At 44.7% G+C, this 16335-nt stretch overlaps 1 protein-coding gene across 1 annotated transcript in view; it reads left to right on the top strand.

Moving 5' to 3' along the window:
• LOC117459754 (tRNA (32-2'-O)-methyltransferase regulator THADA-like) overlaps positions 1-16335 on the top strand; it is a 141955-nt gene that overhangs the window by 119730 nt on the left and 5890 nt on the right. The gene's annotated exons all lie outside the window — the stretch shown is intronic.

Below are 16335 nucleotides of genomic sequence, written 5' to 3' on the forward strand. Positions count from 1 at the left end.
GTTATAAGTTACCGTACACTTTTGAATAATGTAGTTAATCTACTATAATTAGTTTGTTTAATATCGAATCATATCAATTTGTTTTAAAGCTCAATACATAACAAAGAAGACCTTTGACCGGAAGATTTAAACTTAAACGGACATGTTGACCGGAAAAAAGCTTTTTTAACGGAAACTCTGGCAAACATAACAACACCACAAACGCATGTTGATGACATCACTTCGTGCTAAGGGTTGGGGAGCATTCCCAGAATGAAGGGCGCTAATTGTGTGTGCGTGTGCGGGCGGTTATGTGTCATTGTTAGATGAGGTCTATTTTTTGAGGATTGTATAAAAGCAAGAATTCAGATTCACTCACAAATCCCTCATGTATTCAGACTGATGGCAGTTGTATCCCCAAGGTAGCACCCTTACGATACTACCTCTCGCACACGTTGAGACAGGTTTATCGGATTATCGATACAATTCTTAAGAATTTGAGGCCCTGTTGTCTTGTGCTCATTTTCAGATTCATATTTGTATTTAGTGTCTCTTCTGGGACATGTCTCCATGCTTTAATGTTCACAAAGCTCTTTATTTTCCTCATACTGCCTGTGCTGCAGCACCTCTTTTCCCCCTCTGTCTGAAACCAGAGCCCAGTCTGCTCTGATTGGTTTGCTGGCCGGCTCTGTTGTGATTGGTCAACCGCTAAGAGATGCCTCGCCCCTTTGCCTATCACGTACAATGTGTTAAAGCACTAGGCAATAGAAGCACAGGTGTTACATGGTGATGTCATTTAGTTACAGAAGTAAACAAAGGAGTCCAATGGAGGCGTTTCAGGCAGGGGGGGAGTGTGTGGGAGAGAAACTCCCTCTGGAGGGAACTTTGGGATTTTAGCCTCTGCAGACCATTTACATGCACACAAACCTATATAACAATACAGGAAAGGGAAGAACCCAAAAAGCAGAATAGGGCCCCTTTAATATAGTGCTACGGCAGGTTAAAATACGCCGAGTTTTTCTTTGCTCGTCTTCCTTTCCAGATTTACGATTGGGTTTATCGTCAAGCAACAGAAAGTAATTACACACTTTATTATTGTGATACTTGGATACGGTTACTCCTTACTCCGGGCCCTGCTATCAGAGGACTGACAGCTGCCAGCTCTCCAGTGGCCCTCACAAACAACCACAGTGCGACTTCCTGTCCTCACAACACACACTTCCTGTATTTTCCCAGCTTTCCTCCGCGGAGCCACCCTTATTGTGTCTGTCGCCACTGATAGGATCTCATAACATAACACAAGGCGGCAAAACACCTCCTCAAAAGTCTCCAGCCGCTTGTGAATGGGAGGGCAGTCATGGGGGAAGACTCAACTCCGGTGAAAACAGACGTGTTTACTGTCCATTTAGAGACAAGTCCAACCTTTTCCTGTACAGGCAGAGAATGTCTCACTATCTCAAGGCCTAGGAAACGCATTTAAACATTCCTTAAAGTGTTTTGATACAAGGATTTTATTCAAAAAGCTGTGTGTATGTGTGTATCTATATGTGTACATAAGCACATAAGGCCAGACAGGGCTGATAAGCTGTCAGCAGATTGGAGCTCAACAACACGACTGAGACGTGGAGGTTTTCTTTACAACAGGAAGAGAACACAATAGGCATCATTGCAGAGTGGGTGTCCTGTGTGTGTGTGTGTGTGTGTGTGTGTGTGTGTGTGTGTGTGTGTGTGTGTGTGTGTGTGTGTGTGTGTGTGTGTGTGTGTGTGTGTGTGTGTGTGTGTGTGTGTGTGTGTGTGTGTGTGTGTGTGTGTGTGTGTGTGTGTGTGTGTGTGTGTGTGTGTGTGTGTGTGTGTGTGTGTGTGTGTGTGTGTGTGTGTGTGTGTGTGTGTGTGTGTGTGTGTGTGTGTGTGTGTGTGTGTGTGTGTGTGTGTGTGTGTGTGTGTGTGTGTGTGTGTGTGTAAAAGAGGTCCTTCTTTGTCCATACACATGTATGACTCATTTGGAGAATACAGACGTTGTATTTTACTTCCAGTCATCTGGCACACATTCCCTCCTGGACACTCGTTGTATTCCTGGGTGTGACTTCACTCTCCAGGCCACGCCACTCGGCTTTCGCTGAAACTCATGAAAACTGCCTTTTGCAAATTCCTGTTTTATGTCGACCCTTGTCGTACGCACAGCAGGAATGTAGCGCGCGAAACAAAAAGAGATGAGGCGGTAAATTGGTCCGCTTGTTTCAAATGAATGAGCCACTTGGCCGGGAGAGTTGAGTTCCTGATGTGACTGAAAAACAACAGCAAAACCCAAAACACATCACATCCCAGCGACTGTACAACATCACCCTTCAATTAAAATAAATATGTCATCTTTCTGCTTCAGTGCTTCAACTTAAGTGATGTTGCTACAATGAAATACACGACAGTAAGCTGCTGAGACATGTTGGTACTCGGAGAGCTTTTAATGAAGTCATCAGGATTGCATTACTGCTATCACGAGGCAGACATATCACTTTGTTTGTCAATGTTAATAAGTTAGAGGTTTTATTTATTTTTAAATGTTCATACATTTATAATGCTGTCAGCACCCAAATGAAGTGCTGGTCAAATTTCAGAGAACATTTTCATGATCTCTAAAATGTAATTAAATCATAGATCGTAAAGAAAACTCAAAATAAATTGATCATGGGTGACTTCAAAAAAGCTGTCTTGCTTGCTGTCATGTTAGAGTAGTGTCCTAAATAAGAGTACTTATTTTTATTTGAATGTATTCATGACCGAAAGAACGAGATCGCGGATACAAGCGGCCGAGATGGGTTTTCTCCGCAGGGTGGCTGGTGTCTCCCTTAGGGATAAGGTGAGCAGTTCGGTCATCAGGGAGGGACTCGGAGTTGAGCCGCTCCTCCTTCGCGTCGAAAGAAGCCAGTTAAGGTGGTTCGGGCACCTAGTTAGGATGCCACCTGGGCGCCTCCCTAGGGAGGTGTTCCAGGCACGTCCAGCTGGGAAGAGACCAAGGGGTAGACCTAGGACCAGGTGGAGGGATTATATCTCTTCGCTGGCCTGGGAGCGCCTTGGGATCCCCCAGTCAGAGCTGGTTGATGTCGCCAGGGAAAAGAAAGTTTGGGGCTCTCTGCTGGAACTGCTACCCCCGCGACCCGACCACGGATAAGCGGGAGAAGATGGATGGATGTATTTATCATTTGTTGTGCAAGGGGCCATTATAATGTGTAACCTCATTTAAGGTTGTGTAATTGATTGTTTTTCACAGAAAAGTATTTGTGAAAAAAAATGTTTGTCCGAAAAGATATTCCCTAACTTATACATACTGGAATTCCTGAAATGTAGTTAAGGTTGCACCAAAAAAACACAGTAACCACAACATGTAGTAAATATGTGTTAAAATGATCATTATGAATAAAGTGTTGTGGCGCTGCAGAGGTATCCTGGTATAGAAATAGCCTCTTACAGACTCAATAACACTTTTTTAATCATTAACAATAAGAATTATGATGCAATAATGCTTAATCCCTCCAACATCGTAATCGCAACTAGTTTTATTTTCCTAATCATGAAGTCCTAGTTATTAGCTAGAATATTTTGATGATAAATGGGAATGAAATATTGAATTGCAATTATTTTGGCCTGAAAGGTTAGATTCCGGTAGTGAAACCCTTTAGCCTGGTGACCTGCTTAATGTCTCGTGTGTGTGTGTGTGTGTGTGTGTGTGTGTGTGTGTGTGTGTGTGTGTGTGTGTGTGTGTGTGTGTGTGTGTGTGTGTGTGTGTGTGTGTGTGTGTGTGTGTGTGTGTGTGTGTGTGTGTGTGTGTGTGTGTGTGTGTGTGTGTGTGTGTGTGTGTGTGTGTGTGTGTGTGTGTGTGTGTGTGTGTGTGTGTGTGTGTGTGTGTGTGTGTGTGTGTGTGTGTGTGTGGATTTGTTCCCATCCCCTGCACGCCAGTCAGCCAGTCAGTCTGCCTATAGTGGGGTGTGTGTGTGTGCGCTTTATGACCTGCCTTTGCAGAGTCAAGTATCTGAGGTGTTATCTTCTTCAGATGGAGGTGACGACTCCTGGCCCTTTGATATGGAGGACAGGCAGGGATGTGAGAACAGAGACGGGATCAGCAACACAAACACACACAATGACAAAATGCTAAACACTCACCCCCTTTAGGAAGGAAAGACATTTGAATGAAATTGAAATGTTTTAATGTGGTGTTTTGTTGCTAAAACCAGTAAGTCATTCAGCTCAACAGACAAAACTGACTATGCAGTGTATATACCAAGTGTATCTTGAACACATTTCAAGAATAGTTTGACACTATTATGCCTACTAGCTTTCTTTCAATGTCTGTATACTAAACCTGAATCTAAATCCAGCAGGATTAGCTTAGCATAAGGGCTGGAAACAGTTAGCCTTGGCTATGTCAGTATATCTTTATTATCATCCAACTCTCAGAGAGAATTTGATTGAGCATGTTTCTCAAAATGTTAAACTCTTCCATCAAAATGTTGGGGGAAAGCTTTCAAATGTGTATCAAGCAGTCATATGTAAAGCTACTATAGCATAGCATCGTTTATTAGCTTGTGTGTGTCTTTTCTCATAAATGCGAAGGACTATTTTGTGTCACTGCTAAAAATAAAGAACAGTTATTCTTTCATCAATAAGTAAGAGTAGGACTCACATTGCCTTTTAATCTAAGGGGGAGAATACTTTGCAACTCATTCCAATATAGTTAAGTGTTTCTCTTTTAATCAGAAAATCCAGGTGTATCCAAATAAACCTGTTTAGTGTGTGGGAGAGAAATGTTGTGTAGATTCACATCAGGTTGCATTGGAGCTCTTCTTCTGTGAACCACAGTGGCGCCATTGTCCTGGACAGGAAGAGCAAATCTAATTTAACCCCATCCTACCCTCCAACACCGCCACCCCCCCCCCCACCAGCAGCATCACCACCACCACCCAAATACCTCCAGGCTAATTGGGTCTGAAATCAAACTCCGCTCACCCTCCCTGGACCTCCAGCATTGTGACAGACTCAGGGCAGGAACAGAGGGATCACTTTATATATAGAGCACAGAGGGCTTGTGGTTGGACAGCAGTGTGTAAGAGGGCACTGATTAGGATTGTGATTGGGAAGACAAAAGGGAAACAGAGCTCCACAGTAATACAGCTCTATTTGTATTCTATCTTCACATGGCCTGAGAATTGGACCAGCTAGTATCTACCATGTATTACACCTCACACTGAACCAACTCTACACCCAAGTATTTTCTGAAATACCAACTTCCTGTTTTTTACAGACTAACATTCAATATATTTATAAAAAAATGTGTTCCAATTAAGAGGCTTTAAAGGCATTTATATACTTCTTTATTACCTTAAGAGGTGTTTGTAGGCATATGTTACTACATGTAGACACCAAGGCACCCCGTGTTCCTTGTTGTCCTTGGTATCTCTTCTATCTCGCCAGAACATTAAAAAAAAAAACGTAGTTCAGACAATCTAACGCTATACCAATAAATGATGCACATTTGTCATTGATTTTTAAATATCGAGTTGTTTCCAGTTCCCAATCATTTCCTCTGTTATCCACTGATCTGAAGTATGTTTGAACTCTCTTTGTGTGGCCTCGCTCACTCTGCTTACATGCCAATGTATTCCGGGCCATTCTTAGCGAACCATTATCATCCCAACAGGCCGGGAGTAACCTGCGTGTCTTACTGTAAAGCCAACTAACGCCCATGCATAACATGCCAGTCATGTGTCCTTTCCCCCAGTTCCCTCCTTTGCAGCGGGTGACGCACAGGATTGAAAGTGAACGACCTGGCGGGGCTGAAGGACACACAGTAAACACACCCGTCCTCCTTAAGCACAGCACTCACTCGACCATAATGTTGCTTTGTGTTGACTGAACAACACAAGAAACACACAGGTCCCTTCAGAAGAACTTATAGATGCAAAGGGGAGAGATTTGGTGATATGAATTGGTCACATGCCTGGAGTCTGCAGGCTCTCATAGAGCATTGAGATACATTGTACTCATTGGCGTCTGGAGCTGTGGGTTGTAAAACTTGAACATAATGTGATTTAAAAATAAATTAGGAGTGCAGAGAATCTTGATCTGGCTATTTTCCAATCTAAAGCCCGCATCTCACTGGACAACACTCATAACATATGGCTTCTGTCTTCAGTGGCAACAAATGACTCCAGTCGTCAGGGTTATTTATCGACTCCAGATGGAATCACCAGTGACGGAAACCGGACGCTTATTCTTTCCCCTTTTCCTTTGCGATGCTTTACACGTGTTGAAGTGAATATATAATAGACACAAGAAACATAGATTTGACCAATTAATGGATTGTTTCAAATGTAAACCATACATGTAATATGCTCTCCTCAAAGCAACAAGACTACCTTGAGGGAAACAGTCATTTCACCTTGGTGATCATTGATAAACACATTTAATTCAAACTTGAAAGAAACAAAATAAACAGAAAGCGTCTTGTTTGCTTTTCCCCTGTTCTATCAATCACTTTGGTTTAAACAATGTGTTTCTGGTGTTTAACGTGCACATCTCTGAATCAGCCCCTGCGTTAAAGTCTTGATGCAATCTCACCTGAACCAGACCTAAGACACATTTCTTATACTATACTGCAGCACTGCTGACATTTTCTATTGTTTTTGTTGTGCTAAGGTTTGCCGAAGCATATTGGAGTCATATCATTCATTTTGTGGATCTGGTGGAGTTTGCCTTTTCACATTTTCTATATCTCACCCTGGTGGGAATTGCGGTCCATACTATACTTTGGATTAAAAGCCAGGGTATATTAGCTTTGGGCCCTTCCTGTTTTCTGCACATGCCATGTCTGAAAAGGGCAATAAACTCCTCACTCCCAAGATTCCATGTCAAACCAATACAGTGGTCAGTTGTTGTGTCACTTTATTGTTTATCGATGTTGCTTCAATCCACTCGGATGCTACTTCAGCAGGAATGTTTTAAAGCCTCCAGAGAAATTACCGGTTAACAACTTGTACCAATATATTCTGTCGGAGCCTTCGGAACATTACCATTAGCTTTGGCTCCTCTTTGATTTGTGTCTCATAGGAAATGAAAGGACCACAGGTGGCGTTTCCATGACAGAGACGGCCTCTGTTGTCTCCCCATCAAGGCAGCCATTCACTTCTTTTTGATCCTTTCACTGAGCTAATCACTGACTGTGCTTCATGACAAATGCTGCTACAGTGGGCTAAAACTAGCATATCCTCCAGCCATTCTCTGTATGGTAATACTCACCATTAGCTACATTTTGTGCTATCATTTTCATGCTAATGTTTCCTGTCGGTGGTGTTGTTGTTGCTCTCTGTCGCCCTGTTTCTCGTCACTCGTCAGAGGAAGTCAGAGCTGTAAAGTGTGTGTTTTTATTTCACACCTCTCCCTCTATCTCACACCTATGCTTCCTGGTGTCTCGGCTCCAGTGTAGCATCTGAAGCTGTGTGTGTCATGTGTCAGGAAGAAAGAGGGGTTCTTTGATCTTTAATCATGGTTGTTGTTGTTGTTGTTGTTGTTGTTGTGAAAGGATGCAACTAATGATTACTTTCAGAATCAGAGTCCTTTATTTGTCCTGCAACGAGGACATTTACGGTATAACAGCAAGAGTATATTGCATTACATTAAAAAGAGTAGACTTACATATTATATAAAAAAAAGTAGGCACACGTTATTACTAATACAAACACAAAAAACAAAGATAAGTACACCATGATACAAAAAGGTAGCAGTATATTTATTTATTTGTAAAATCGAGTGGTAAAACATGTTTTCGCCATCCTCAAAGTACATTTTCTTGATTTGTCATTCCAAAATATTATGTTTAATATGATATAAAACAGAGAAAAGCATGAAATCACTGTAGTTTAAAGCAAGGGTTCCCAAACTTTTCAGCGAAAAGTCTCGCCAGTCTCCGCAATGGAGCGAGCTTAGGTTTCACTTTCGATTGCATGATATAGCCCAGCGCAACACCTCCGTCACCCATGTTGCCACGTGATTGTACCATTTTCAGGCGATTTGTAATCTGTTCTAGAAAAATTATGTGTTTTTTAGGATTTCAAGAAGCATATAGAACAAACAATGAATGTATTTTATGAACATTGATCCATGCTGAAAGTAGATTTAGATGTGTTAGGAGGGAGATAGAGATTATTATCTAATATATGCATCTGATGAAGCATTGCATGAAGTCTGTTGATCATCAGAGGCTGTTGTTGGGGCTGCATTAACGTTTTTTTATTTTTGTTTTGTAGGCAGACCATGCAGGCCTCAGAGAGTTCAACTTGGGCCTGCGGCCATAGTTTTACTGTATTTTGTTTTGAAAATCCACAGCGGAGGTTTGTGTCGTACTACATGCGGTGTATTTTGCATATCTCTCAGTAGCCAACGATCTGTGAATTTGTTGGCTTGGAAATAAACTCCGTAATAAATGTAGTCTACATTTCATAATAACAGGTGTAAAACCTGAGAGCATTTTAAATCGCATTTGAACTAAGGCCCCGGCCACACGAGGGCGAAAACGGTCGTTTGTGTTACTGTTTAGTGTCATATAGACCGTTCGGCCGCACGAGGACGACCGAATACGGCACTAAACGACTGCGCAAACGATAACGGGTCCCAAGGTGGATAGAACGGCATACGCAACGCTCTGGGTGGTCCAACGGCTCCGTGTGTATGCCCTATACGATCATTTTCTGATAATGATGAGGCAATAGCCCCGCCTCTCCCCACCTCTGCTGCTCAAAGTAAACTGCACACTGAATTCAGATTATTTATCTTTCTTCGAGTGAAGTCTAATCTGACAGGACGGAGACACCTCTCAAACTACCTAAACTAGTTATAAATATGTTTATTTTTACTGTCGGCCGGGTCACTCATTACTGGATCAGCTGCTGCATGAGACAGACACTGACGCTGTCTGAAGAGAGGGAGGAAAAAGAGAGGCTCCGTGTATTTTATTATTATATTATATAGATTCGTTATTCATTTGTTTTAAAGCTCAATAAATAACAAAGAAGACCTTTGACCGGCACTTTTATAATTTTGTCGGATGATTTAAACTTTAAAACACGTTGACTGGCGAAAAACTCTGCCCGGTTCCCTCGGCCCCCACCGCGGAGAATAAACAGAAGGGCAACCATGACAACCATGCTTCTTCGCTGCTTTGGTGGAGGAAGTTATAGCGCCACGTACAGGCTCCTGCATATGTACTGCAGCTTCTCCAGCGGTTGGAGCTAAACGGAGCGGTCTGTGTGGACAGACACTATCCGGTGAATATTGCGTGTGGACGGAAGCTTGTTTGCGATTGCGTTAATCCTATGCTTTTAGCCGTTTTCGTCCTCGTGTGGCCGGGCCTAAATGCTTATATAATCTGTAGTTGTATTTGTATTGTTGATTTAATGTGTGAACGAGGCGATGTAGAGAAGGTTAAGCTGTCATTATTAGGCTGTAATTTGTTATATACTGTTGGAATGGGTAAGCAGGCCTATTGTTTTTGGATATTTGTGAAGTTCCGTGAGTGTTTTTGTATTGGTTAAGTTGGTATGAAAAAGTTTGAGAAACACTGCGCTAGTGGATTGTCAAAGGGGGAGCCTCGTTGCGGAGAAATTATACAGATGGCCTGAAAAATGTCTATGCACACGTTATTATTAATAATAATTAAAAAAATTGATTAAAAAAATTGCTACATTTATTTACTTTCTTTTCTTTCTTTTTCTAATCATCTCGCGACCCCCACTCAGGGTCTCGCGACCCCCACTTTGGGAACCCCTGGTTTAGAGGAAGGAAACAGCATTTTCTGCCATTTGTTGGATGAAAAATAACTTTAACAATGAAACGATCATAAACAAATACGTTACTTAGGATTGATTACTCAATAAATCAACTGATCCTTGCAGCTCTATTGTTGGTTAGTGATCTTACAGTATGTATTGAAACTGAAAGTGTTGGTTTTACGCCAGCATAATGAACTTTTAAGCTTTGAAAATGTTTTTTCAGAAGCTCCGATCAATAAATCTGTTCATAGATTGATACAGATCATTGCAACCATATTGGACAGGCAGTCTTTGTCCACCTCTATGGAATACAGACCTGACTGTGGGGGGGAGCAGGTGTAGCTAAGGGAACTGTACGGTGGTCTGTCGGCCCCCAGGTGGGATGGCTGTCGTTGATGCAGTTAGTTGGGGCGGGGGCTTCTTACCTAAATCCCTCAGATATGGGTGGCTGAGCAGAGGAATGGACTCCCAGTACAGTGAACATGATGACACCAGCCAGTGGAAGATTGTGGGGCGGGAAGTGTTTTCTTTCATTTCAATGCTCTGACAGCCGGCCGAAGAAAAAAAAAAAACCTCCCCCTCCAGGTCTGCCCCCACTCAATGAGACATCTGACACCCCCCCCCCAGCTGCAGAGGCTCAGCAGGGATTTACTGAACAGCAAAGGTCTCTTCACTCTCTTAATTTAATTCAGGGACTTTAATGACACGACTGTTGTTCAGACACAATGAGGCTGCTGCATAACCTTGATGTTTAAAAACTAACTGACATCCAATGATATTGTCATCATATTGTACTGCTATTGATAATTGGTTCCACTATTCAGCACATTTATGGCGCATTTCCACTGCAGGGCCTCGCACGGCTTAGTACGGTATAGTTAGGCCTTGGTAGGCCAGGCTCACTTTATGCTGCGCTTCCATTACAGTTTAGTAGCTGGGGCAGTAACTATAGAAACGCAGTGTAGGCGGAGTCGTGACGTCATCTTCAATGAAAACCCCAGAAAAACAACAGCAGCCGTTAGCTGTTAGCCCTCAGAGCTCACAGCTCCTCATATCTGTTCAGAAACTAGACAACAATTAAACAAGTACAAACCACAGACTATCTGTGTCATGGCGAATACAGTCGCTGATTTATTTATGTCTGTAGGCCGTTGTTGTGAGTGTGGACGGTCGGAGCATATATAACGTTAGCTTAGCCGATCTCCATTCGGGAAACACGCATTAAAAAAGGTTTTTCGCCTGCCGTCTGTCTGCAGACTTGTCAAAGCATTAATTCATGGTTTTTACTAACCGGTATCAGTATGTTGTTACTTCGGCATCATTTTGAAACGTGTATTACAATTAAATCACGGTCAAATATGTTCATTTTGTTATAGTTGTAGCCCCCTTGCCAGCGATTCTCTCACTAGTTTAGCATACTCAGCCCGGTTGTAGGCCCGGAAAGAACCTGGATTTTGGAGGGCCAGAAAAACTGTGAAAAGCCGTTAGCCGGAACCACCCCTAGTGGAAACGCAACAAAAAACGGGCCGGGTTTGGCACGGCACGCTTAAACCGTGCTACGCGCTGCAGTGGAAATGCGCCATAAGTCACACAGAAAATATTATACACCTTTTATATTTTTATTGATGTTTAAAATGGAGTTGACATTGGTTCAGTCTTACAGTCTGCCAGACTCAAACAGCCTGAGTTCATGTCAAGGCAATAACAACACTTTAATTGATCCCAGTTTATACTACAAACAGTTGTAATTGTGTGCATATGTGATACACTAACATTATACTGCTATCAGTATACAAAGCAATGTACTTCCCTGTTTGGTGCATGTCAAAACATGCAGTTATGAACATTAATCAAAATATGGCTTGCAATGCTATTTAAACTTTATTGAGAAAGCGAAATAAGTTCATCCTTTGGCCATAGAAAAAGTTATTTGACTACACTATCACAGCTCAAGGTTACTAACTATATCAAGTCTTGTAAACTTACATCAGTCTTCATAAACAGATGGAATTCATAACTCATACCTTCTAAACTAAAAACCTTCGGATTCATATTAGCTGTATGACATGTTGCACTAAGTTCGCTGTAGAAAATGTGAGCATGCTAACTGTCTAAACAACAACAATGAAAATGTTTATGTATTTTTAAATGGCATCAGCCCATTAAATGGCCGTTAGCTGTGACAACCGAATCATCGTGAATTTCCCTACGGCGATTATTTAAGGTCCATCTCATCTTATCTTATAATGCATCAGAAGGGACAAACTGCACCAATCACATCATGTGAAATGGTTGGAGTTCTATTTCGTCCCTACTGACCGCCAGAGGCGGTGCTTTAGCACTGGATATGTCCATTGCGCACATGCGCAGCTCGAGTACCAATAACAACAAAGTCACCTGTGACCCACGTGACACCGGCTATATCAGCCGGTATTGTCAGAGGATCTGTTCCTTTCATCTTCTCGCTGCGCGAGGGTACCGTGGCTACGTTTTTGTAGCCTACAGCGTTCAGGTTTGAACGTTTGATCTGAGGGATTTCTCTGCAAACAGCTGGCCGCGGGGAGCTTCGTGACTGACAGTCGGAGCTACGGGTCGTTAGACGCGTCCTCCAGGAGCTGCGGCCGGCTGTGCAGAGCCTCGACAGACAGGTTGGTGTCAGCTTGTTGCTGTTGATGGCTGTGTTTCCACACCCTCTCCCAGCCAAGTTGTTCTGATTACCATCTTATTGTTTGTGGCTTAGACTTTCTGGTGACGACAGTGTTCCCGCTTCCTCTCCCATAAAGTTGCCCTTATGCTCTTTTGAAAGTTCTGCTTGTGGCGTTGTGCCCGAGCTATTATTAGCATTTGAGTCCCAGCTTTGGCTGCGTGCCTCATTCAATTTAGTATGGAAGCCCAGAGGGTCATACTTTAAACCCGTTTTTCGTTTAGATGCAGAAAGTAAGGTAAGTACTTTCTATTTTCTTAGAAGCTATTATTCTGGTCTTGACATTTGTGTTCTGACTTGGTCGCTTGATTGTTAGCAGCAGCCGCTTGGCTAACACCTTGCTGTTGAGCTTAACTATTAACTCAGGGCAGTGCTCCCGCTCCCTGTAGCATAGGTTTTGACTTTAGGGACGGGTGGCGCAGTGGTCTGTGCATCCGATCATCAGATCAAGGGGGAGTGCTGGGGAACTCCAGTTCGAAACCCGCTCCCGCCGCCACTGCGTAATGCCGTTGTGTCCTTGGGCAAGACACTTCACCCGGATTTGCTCCTGTGGGTATTGTCCACAGTACATGTATAATACCAATGTATACTTGTAAAAGCGCCTCGATGACCTCGAGGCGTGAAGATGGACGGTGTGGCGCAGTGCGCTGTGCAATGATCATCAGATCAAGGGGTGAAACCCGCTGCTGCTGCGTCTGTAAAGCCGGTGGGTCCTTGGGCAAGACCCTTCACCTGAACTTGCTCCTGTGGGTATTGTCCACAGTATCTGACCATTGCATGTATGATGTGCAATGTGTGTATATGTAAAGCGCTTTGAGTCATTGATAATGCGCTATAATAAATGTAAGGAATTATTATTATTATTACTACTGTAACCAGGCACGGTTCTATGCGGGCTGTTCTCTTTCTTAGAAGCTAATTATCTGGTCTTAACATTGTGTTCTGACTTGGTTGCTTGATTGTTAGCAGCAGCCGCTTGGCTAACACCTTGCATGTACGGTTAAGCTTCATTATTTAACTCAGCCGGTGAGGGCAGTGCTCTCGCTGCTGCTCCCGGTAGACACATGGTATGGTTGCAGTAGCGCTATATCGTTGTATTTACTGCTCCTAGTACTAGACTCCTAGCACTAGGACGATATGCAGAGAACAATCTTCACTGTGTGTGCCGTGTGCTCTGCATGTATGGCCATTAAGGAGGATTTCATCCTCCCAATATTATATTGTCTAGTGGGCAGCCGTTGGCTGACACTTTTAGGCACCGGCCACAGTTACTATTGTAACTCAGGTTCTAAGCCGTAAGTACTGGCCATAATTACTACTGTAACTACGGTTCCAAGCTGTGTAAGTACTGGCCATAGTTAATGCTGTAACTACGGGGTTAAGCCGTAAGTACTGGCCATAGTTACTACTGTAACTACGGTGCCAAGCCATGCACGTACTGGCCATAGGCAATACCGTAACTACGGCTCTATGCTGTGTAAGTACTGGCCATAGTTACTACTGTAACTACGGTTCTAAACCATGTAAGTACTGGCCATAGTTACTACTGTAACTACGGTTCCAAGCCGTGCAAGTACTGGCCAGAGTTACTACTGTAACTACGGCTCTATGCTGTGTAAGTACTGGCCATAGTTACTACTGTAACTACGGTTCCAAGCCGTGCAAGTACTGGCCAGAGTTACGACTGTAACTACGGTTCTAAGCCGTGTAAGTACTGGCCATAGTTACTACTGTAACTACGGTTAGATGCCGTGTGAGCCCTGGCCATGGTTACTGCTGTAACTACGGCTCTGTGCTATTCTATTCTTTAGAAGCTAGTTATCTGGTCTTAAACATGTGTGTTATTTGACTTGATCTCGCTTGATCGTTAGCAGCAGCCGCTCGGCTAACGTCTTGCGTATACTGTTAAGCTTCTTTATTTTACCCAGCTAGGTGAAGGCAGTGCTCTCACTCCCGCTCCCTCTACCGGTAATGCGGATGTAGCTACATCCCTTTTTCTGTTCGGCGAGTAGTAGCACCGCTCTACTCTTCCCGTTCAGCAGGTAGCTGGTGAAGGCTGTGTTCCCGCACCCGCTCCCGGTTACACTGCATCTGGCGTTCGACTCTAACTCAACCAGTGAAGGCAGTTCTCGCCCCCACTCCTGGTAGACGCCAAACGGCCTCGTTTTTCCGTTAAGCAGGTAGCCGGTGAAGGCTGTGTTCCCGCACCCGCTCCCGGTTACACTGCATCTGGCATTCGTCTCTAACTCAACCAGTGAAGGCAGTTCTCGCCCCCGCTCCTGGTAGACGCCAAACTGCCTTGTTTTTCTGTTTAGCTGGTGAAGGCTGTGTTCCCGCACCCGCTCCCGGTTACGCTGCATCTGGCATTCGTCTCTAACTCGACCAGTGAAGGCAGTGTTCTCGCCCCCGCTCCTGGTAGACGCGGAACTGCCTTGTTTCTCCGTTAAGCAGGTAGCCGGTGAAGGCTGTGTTCCCGCACCCGCTCCCGGTTACACTGCATCTGGCATTCGTCTCTAACTCAACCAGTGAAGGCAGTTCTCGCCCCCGCTCCTGGTAGACGCCAAACTGCCTTGTTGTTCTGTTAAGCAGGTAGCTGGTGAAGGCTGTGTTCCCGCACCCGCTCCCGGTTACGCTGCATCTGGCATTCGTCTCTAACTCGACCAGTGAAGGCAGTGTTCTCGCCCCCGCTCCTGGTAGACGCGGAACTGCCTTGTTTCTCCGTTAAGCAGGTAGCCGGTGAAGGCTGTGTTCCCGCTCCCGGTTACGCTGCATCTGGCATTCGTCTTTAATTTAACCAGTGAAGGCAGTGTTCTCGCCCCCGCTCCTGGTAGACGCTAAACTGCCTTGTTTTTTCCGTTAAGCAGGTAGCTGGTGAAGGCTGTGTTCCCGCACCCGCTCCCGGTTACGCTGCATCTGGCATTCGTCTTAATTTAACCAGTGAAGGCAGTGTTCTCGCCCCCGCTCCTGGTAGACGCTAAACTGCCTGGTTTCCGTTAAGCAGGTAGCTGGTGAAGGCTGTGTTCCCGCTCCCGGTTACGCTGCATCTGGCACTCGCCTCTAGCTCAGCCAGTGAAGGCAGTGTTCTCGCCCCCGCTCTTGGTAAACTGCCTTATTTACTAATCCAGCTAGGTGAAGGCAGTGATCTCGCTCCCGCTCCCTCTGCCGGTAACGTGGGTGTAATTACATCCCTATTTCTGTTGGGCGAGTAGCGGCGCGGCTCTACTCTTTCTGTTAAGCAGGTAGCTGGTGAAGGCTGTGTTCCCGCACCCGCTCCCGGTTATGCTGCATCTGGCATTCGTCTCTAACTCAACCAGTGAAGGTAGTGTTCTCGCCCCCGCTCCTGGTAGACGCGGAACTGCCCTGTTTTTTCGTTAAGCAGGTAGCGGGTGAAGGCTGCATTCCCGCACCCGCTCCCGGTTATGCTGCATCTGGCATTCGTCTCTAACTCAGCCGGCAGTGTTCTCGCCCCCGCTCCTGGTAGACGCTGAACTGCCGTGTTTATTAATCCAGCCAGGTGAAGGCAGTGCTCTCGCTCCCGCTCCCTCTGCCGGTAACGTGGGTGTAATTACATCCCTCTTTCTGTTCGGCGAGTAGCAGCAACGCTCTACTCTTTCCATTAAGCAGGTAGCTGGTGAAGGCTGGGTTCCCGCACCCGCTCCCGGCTACGCTGCATCTGGCTACCTACAGAAGGGTTCATTCAGGTAGCGCCTGTATGGCTTCTCTTGAGCCCGAGGACGGCCACGACCACTGCCCCTCCTGCCTCGGCCTCTTCTGGCGGTCAGTGGGGACGAAATTCGAGCATCTGAGGGAGGTTCTCACGGTAAACGCCTGCATGAG

The sequence above is a fragment of the Pseudochaenichthys georgianus genome, chromosome 15 (genome assembly GCF_902827115.2).
Source record: "Pseudochaenichthys georgianus chromosome 15, fPseGeo1.2, whole genome shotgun sequence".
Taxonomy (NCBI): domain Eukaryota; kingdom Metazoa; phylum Chordata; class Actinopteri; order Perciformes; family Channichthyidae; genus Pseudochaenichthys; species Pseudochaenichthys georgianus.